Source organism: Lithobates pipiens, unplaced genomic scaffold (assembly GCF_037356315.1).
Source record: "Lithobates pipiens isolate NorthernLeopardFrog02 unplaced genomic scaffold, aLitPip1_a1.2 Scaffold_25, whole genome shotgun sequence".
Lineage (NCBI taxonomy): Eukaryota > Metazoa > Chordata > Amphibia > Anura > Ranidae > Lithobates > Lithobates pipiens.
This window is the reverse complement of record NW_027507787.1, coordinates 166,724,966-166,730,965: the sequence shown is the minus strand read 5'-3', so window position 1 is coordinate 166,730,965 and position 6,000 is coordinate 166,724,966.

Below are 6,000 nucleotides of genomic sequence, written 5' to 3'. Positions count from 1 at the left end.
TTCTGGGAAAGGACTTCCAGGAGTGGTTTGAGGGATCTCCTCTTCTGGATAGTGGCCGGAGAGATGTCAGCAAAAATCTGGATTTTATTGCCGTGCAGGGATATGTCGTCTCTATTACGTGATCTCTTCATGATTTCCTCTTTGACCCCATAGAAATGGGGTTTGACAACAATATCCCTGGGGAGGCCATCTTGACGAGGGGCTTGAAGGGCTCTATGCGCCCTATCCAATTCCAGCCTGTGGTCAGGAATATCAGGGATAAGTTCTTTAATCAGGGCTTTGACTGTATCCTGCACATCTAAAATGGATTCGGGGATGCCTCTGACACGGAAATTGTATCTTCTGCTTCTGTTTTCCAAATCCTCTAATTTAGAATGGGCAGTTTCAAGTTGGTCCTGAAGTGATTGTATACACAAAGTGTTCTGGTTTGTGCGTGCATTAGAGTCATCAACCGCTTGCTCAATCGTATCTATCCTGGCCCCTAGGCTCTGTATGTCTGCTTTAATGGATGTAGTAAACTGTGCAGCATTTTGAGCTAGGCCCGCTGCCAGCATGTCAGAAAAGCTGTTCAGAAGCTGTACCATGGCAGGGGAGTGAATAGCCTGCATGACAGGGGCCTGTGGGGAAGCTGGCATACTGCCAGGTGTATTGCTGAGGGGGGAATAAGGCATCCCGGCCTGCAGTCTGCCCAGGAGAGATTCAGTGGATGCAGGGGAGGAGAAGGGATGCTGGCAACTACTCACGGGAGGAAGAGGAGTCAGAGGAGGGTCCGTATCGATGGGGTCTGTAGCAGTGTTGCCGCGTGGGTTCGGTGCGGCCGCCATCTTGGAAGGCTCAGGGGGAACCAGGCCAAAGTTGAGATGCTGGTTAACGTCCCTCTTAGGAAGCCCCTGCGACATACGGGAGGTGTCTCTGCCCTGTCCGGAGTGCGTGGGTGGTCTCGCTGTCAAAATCCGCTAACGATCGCGCGGTCTGGGTGCCTTAGATGGCCGGAGCGGAGCTCCCGGTTAGCGTGGCGATCCGGAAGTCCCGCGCATGCGCACTGTAATTACAATTCCTGATATAATCGTTCACAGCAGGGCGCTCCAGCGCCCACCAAGAGTCACTTTGAGGGCTTACAATGTTGTGGCAAAACCAACACCTTGTTCCGCCATTTCTGCAGAGCATATAGGGCAGGCCCCTACATTCAAACATCCAACTTACAAACATCTCCTACTTGCAAACGGAAGAAGACAACAGCAAGTGAGATGAAAAAAGATGGACGACAAAACAAATTATACAGGGGTGATAACCCTTCCCTATGTTTTTCAAAAAGCTTAAAAATAGTTTTTTTGACTGGAGCTACACTTTAAAAATGTACCAGTTGAAAATTACAAACAGATTCAACTTAACACAACAAACCTACACAGTCCCTGTCTTGTTTGCACCGCCTGTATACTGCTGTTCTGAGTATATAGGGTCTGGGGGCCACACGCATTTCCTTTTTTTAATATGAGTACGGGGTTCCCCTTAATATGCGTACAAGACCCAAAGGGTCTGGTAATGGGCAGGGAGGGCTACCCATGCCATTTTTCTCAATGATTTTCAACCATATTGCAGGAACCAGATATAACATTAAAACCGCAAGCAGTTTTAAATGATGTTATTTCCGTTAAATTTCATTTTGTGCAGGGACTGTTCTAAACACGGGAAACACGTGGCACTTCACAGGCATACTACAGACACCCCCCAGGCACGAGATTTAAAGGAATATTTCACTTTTTTTTTCACTTTAATCGTCATTAAAATCAGTGCTCCCGCCAAAACAGCAATTTTTAAAAACATTTTAGGCATTGACCCATGTCCCCTGGGGCAGGAGCCAGGTCCCCAAACCCTTTTTAGGACAGCATCTTGCATATTAGCCGTTAAAATTAGCACTTTTAATTTCGAACGTTCGAGTCCCATAGACTTTAATGGGGTTCTAAAGTTCGTACGAATTTGGGGTCCGTTCGAAAGTTCTGGTGCGAACCGAACCGGGGGGGTGTTCGGCTCATCCCTAGTGTTGAGTTAGTTGTGTGAAAGCCTGAGATATCCGGGTGAGATCAGATATGGATCACTAGGGGTTCCAATAATAGGTTGAAAATTATGGGGGATAGGGGACAGCCCTGCCTAGTGCCGTTCGTAATCTCAAACGGCCTAGACAGTACTCCAGATGTTTAAATTTGAGCTGAAGGCTTGGAATAAAGGGCCAAGATGGCATTAAGGATACTACCAGAAAAAACAAATTTTAGTAGAACCTGGGTAAGGTATTGCCAATGAATGCGATCGAAGACCTTCTCTGCGTCCAAGGCCAGCAGCAGAGAAGGCCTCCCATGTAACCTGGCCAAATAAATAATGTTTATCAATCTGCGTGTGGCTTCAGACATCTGCCGTCCCTTAGTGAAGCCTGTCTGATCATGATGTATAAGCGAGGGCAGGAGGTCTAATAGACGGAAAGAAATCATTTTAGCGTATATTTTCAGGTCGATGTTAAGGAGTGAGATGGGTCTGAAATTTTGAGGGGTATTGGGATCCTTGCCTGGCTTCGGCAATGTTACAATAACAGCAGTTAACATCTCAGGGGGAAAGGAGGCAGAGGCAGCAGCAGTGTTAAAAATCTGTTCTAAATATGGGGTCAATAAGAGCTTAAAGGTTTTGTAATAGTCCCCTGAGAACCCATCCGGACCTGGTGATTTATTACACGGGAGGGAGTTAATGGCTCTGTGGACTTCCTCTGTGCTGAATGAGCGATTTAGCATTGTTAGATGTTCCTGTGAGATAGTAGGAATGTTTAGTTTGTCCAAAAACGACTGAATTGCTTCAGGAGTAGGTTGGGCGGTATGAAGGTCATTTTTCAAATTATATAGGGAGCTGTAGTATTGGCTGAAAGCGTCTGCTATCTCCTGGGGATGGTAAAGCTTGCTACGGGTGACAGGGTGTAGTATATATGGAATCCTAGTCTTATGTCTCAGTCCCTTTATTCTATTTGCTAAGTTTTTACCTGCCCTGTTCCCCGTAGCGTAATAGGACATTTTGAGCCTCCGGGAAGATTTCTCAAAATCTCCTAAGAGTAACAATCTCAGCTCATGTTGCAGCTTACTAAGTTGGTTGGATATCATACGGGATGGATTATGTTTGTTATGAGTTTCTAACTTAGAGATCTGCTCAGTTAGGTCTGTAATCTGTTTACGTTGTTGCCTCTTGATCCTCGCCCCCATTTGCATAATCATACCTCGTATGAATGCTTTATGCGCATTCCAAAGTACAAACTGATCTTGTACAGATAAAGCATTAAGTTCAAAAAATTCTTTCAACTGTGATTCAATTCTTTCCCTATAGTCCTTCTTCTGCAGAAGAAATGAGTTAAGCCTCCATAATGGAGGTGCACCCCCTGTCAGTGACCCTGACAATGTCAATGTAATAGAGGCGTGGTCAGACCACGTAATGGTGTTAATGGTCGTGGAGGCCACATCTGCTAAAGTATCCTGATCCACTAAAAACAGGTCGATGCGGGAACACGACCTGTGCGGAGACGAAAAAAACGTGAAGTCTCTTTCTTCAGCGTGAAAGCACCTCCAAGCGTCAAACAGTTCAAGCCTATGAAGTGAGGGGAGTAAGGATGGGCCAGTGCGCCTGGAGCCTGAGGAGGAGTCCGTAGTCGGGTCGGGAGTAGCATTAAAGTCTCCGTAGATGATAAGTTCCCCTTTTTGATGTGCTCTCACTTTTTTCATCAAGCTATGGAAGAAGCTAACCGGGCATCTATTAGGGGAATAGGCATTCACTATGGTGAAAGTGGCTGAATTGAGTTCACAAATTTATATGAGGAATCGAACCTGGACGTCGTTAATGACCTCGATTGGAGTGAAAGCAATTGAGTCTTTGATCGCTATTAGAACTCCTTTAGTTTTCGTGGGAGCATTAGCAGTAAACATGTGGGGAAAACGTTTGTGTAAACAGCGTAGTGGAGCTGACGCGATAAAGTGTGTCTCCTGGGCGCACAGGATATCAGCTTTGTTGGTGATTGCTTCGTTCCACATGGATCTCCTCTTAACTGGGTGATTAAGACCCTTTGTGTTGATGGAGATAAGTTTAATGCCCATGGGTAGTATCTGAAGGAAGCTGTAGTGTAGCAGTGAACTTTAAGCTCAGAAGGCGGTGCATTCCCATCCCATATGCTATCGTGGAAGAATACGGAAGGGCACATGCTATCTGTGTAGTGGATAGAAAGTACTCACTGTGCCGAAGGTCTTGGAACTGCATTCTGTGTCTTTTAGCCGTTTGCGCCAGGAGGTGCTCTCGAGCAGTGGATTCATCTTGGAGTCTCCGAATTCCGATTAGTGTAACTTTAAACAGAAAAAAGTAAGAAACAACAAAGTAAAGTAAAGAAAACAAGCGAACCATAGAACCAGGTGAATTATCATGAAGCCACATAACTTAACCGCTTCCAACGGGAGCGGAAAAACTTGTAGCACCGGTATGCAGTGACACACTGCTCCGAATCAAAAAGGGGAGAAAGTTATTTAGCCTAAAGGCAGTCCTGAGAAGACCTTCAGGGATAATGTAGTAATCGTAGTACCCAACTGGGTTATGCATGGGAATGTGCATTCTTATGTGTGACGGTTTTCCACGTGGGGCTTGGTGTGCATCTAGAGTTGCTCGCGTTTTCATCCGCTGATCGCTCAGGGAGAATCTTCCATTGCTCCAGGAGGGATAGCCCTTTTTCCAAAGAGTCAATGACGTGCGTGCGGCCATCTTTCAAGATTAAAAGTTTAGTAGGGTAGCCCCAACGGTAAATGATTTTGTGATTCCTGAGCGCCTTAGTAATGGAGATCAGATTTTTCAGTTTTTGTAATGTGTATTGCGACAAGTCAGCAAAAAACTGCAGGTTATGATATTGTGCAGGAATGTGCTCACCTTTGCGCATCAACATTGATAACTGTTCTTTCACATGGTAAAAGTGAAGACGTAGGATCACATCCCTCGGGACCTGCTCCGACAAGAAAGATGGTTTAGGTAGACGATGAATCCTATCAATAGTTATATCAAGGTCAGAAAGATTGGGGTCCAGGGCTTTGAACAATGAGGAAACATATGTGCGTAAGTCATTCTGTTGTATCGACTCTGGGATCCCTCTGATTTTCAAATTATTCCTCCTGTTTCTGTCCTCAATGTCAGTGAGTTTTTTTTTAATCCACTCAGTATCCCCCTCTCTTTCCTCATGTGAATCCACCAGATCATTAATGGTGTTAGCAAACTCACCCATTTTCTGTTCAATGTGCTCAACCCGGGTCTCCACTCCCTGTATAGATGAGTGAAACTTATGCATGCATTGTGCCATGTCGGATTGGAGTGAGCTTCTCAGGGACAATAGCATATCTTTCAGCACAGTATCCATGACAGGCTGATGCTGTGTAGGGAACGATTCAATGGAGTCTGGAAGTTCATGTGTCTCATCTCCTGAGTCTGAGGCATGGCAGGCCTGCTGATTGCATCCATCGTCATCCAGCTTAAATTTAGCCTTTGCTGGGCTGCCTGATATGGGGGAGGGAGAGCTAAGCTGGGAGCTTTCCGAGGAGCTATCATTATGATGACCATTGCTAGATGAGGGGAGTGAGGAGGCCGCATTGTTCAGTGGCGTGGAAGATGGCCTGTGGCTATTTTGCTTACCCTCCTGTAGCTTGTGTGGGTAAAAGTCCGTCAGGTGCTGAGGCTTGTGCAATTCCTTGTGCTTCCGAGACATGCTGCGGAGGTAGGTGCGGGTGTCTGGCTGCTCGTACGGGGTGGAAGGGCCCCGGTGAGTCGGTTCGTGACGCTATATCCCTGATGTGTTCCGGAGCTCCGGACTCAAGCTGCCATCCGCTACGCGCGCAGGCCACGCCCCCTGATCCTTTTTTAAAGACTCCCCCATACATCAGAATGATTTTCAGTAATAATCATGAAATATTTCATGAAATAATCATGAAATAATCATGAAAGGTTACC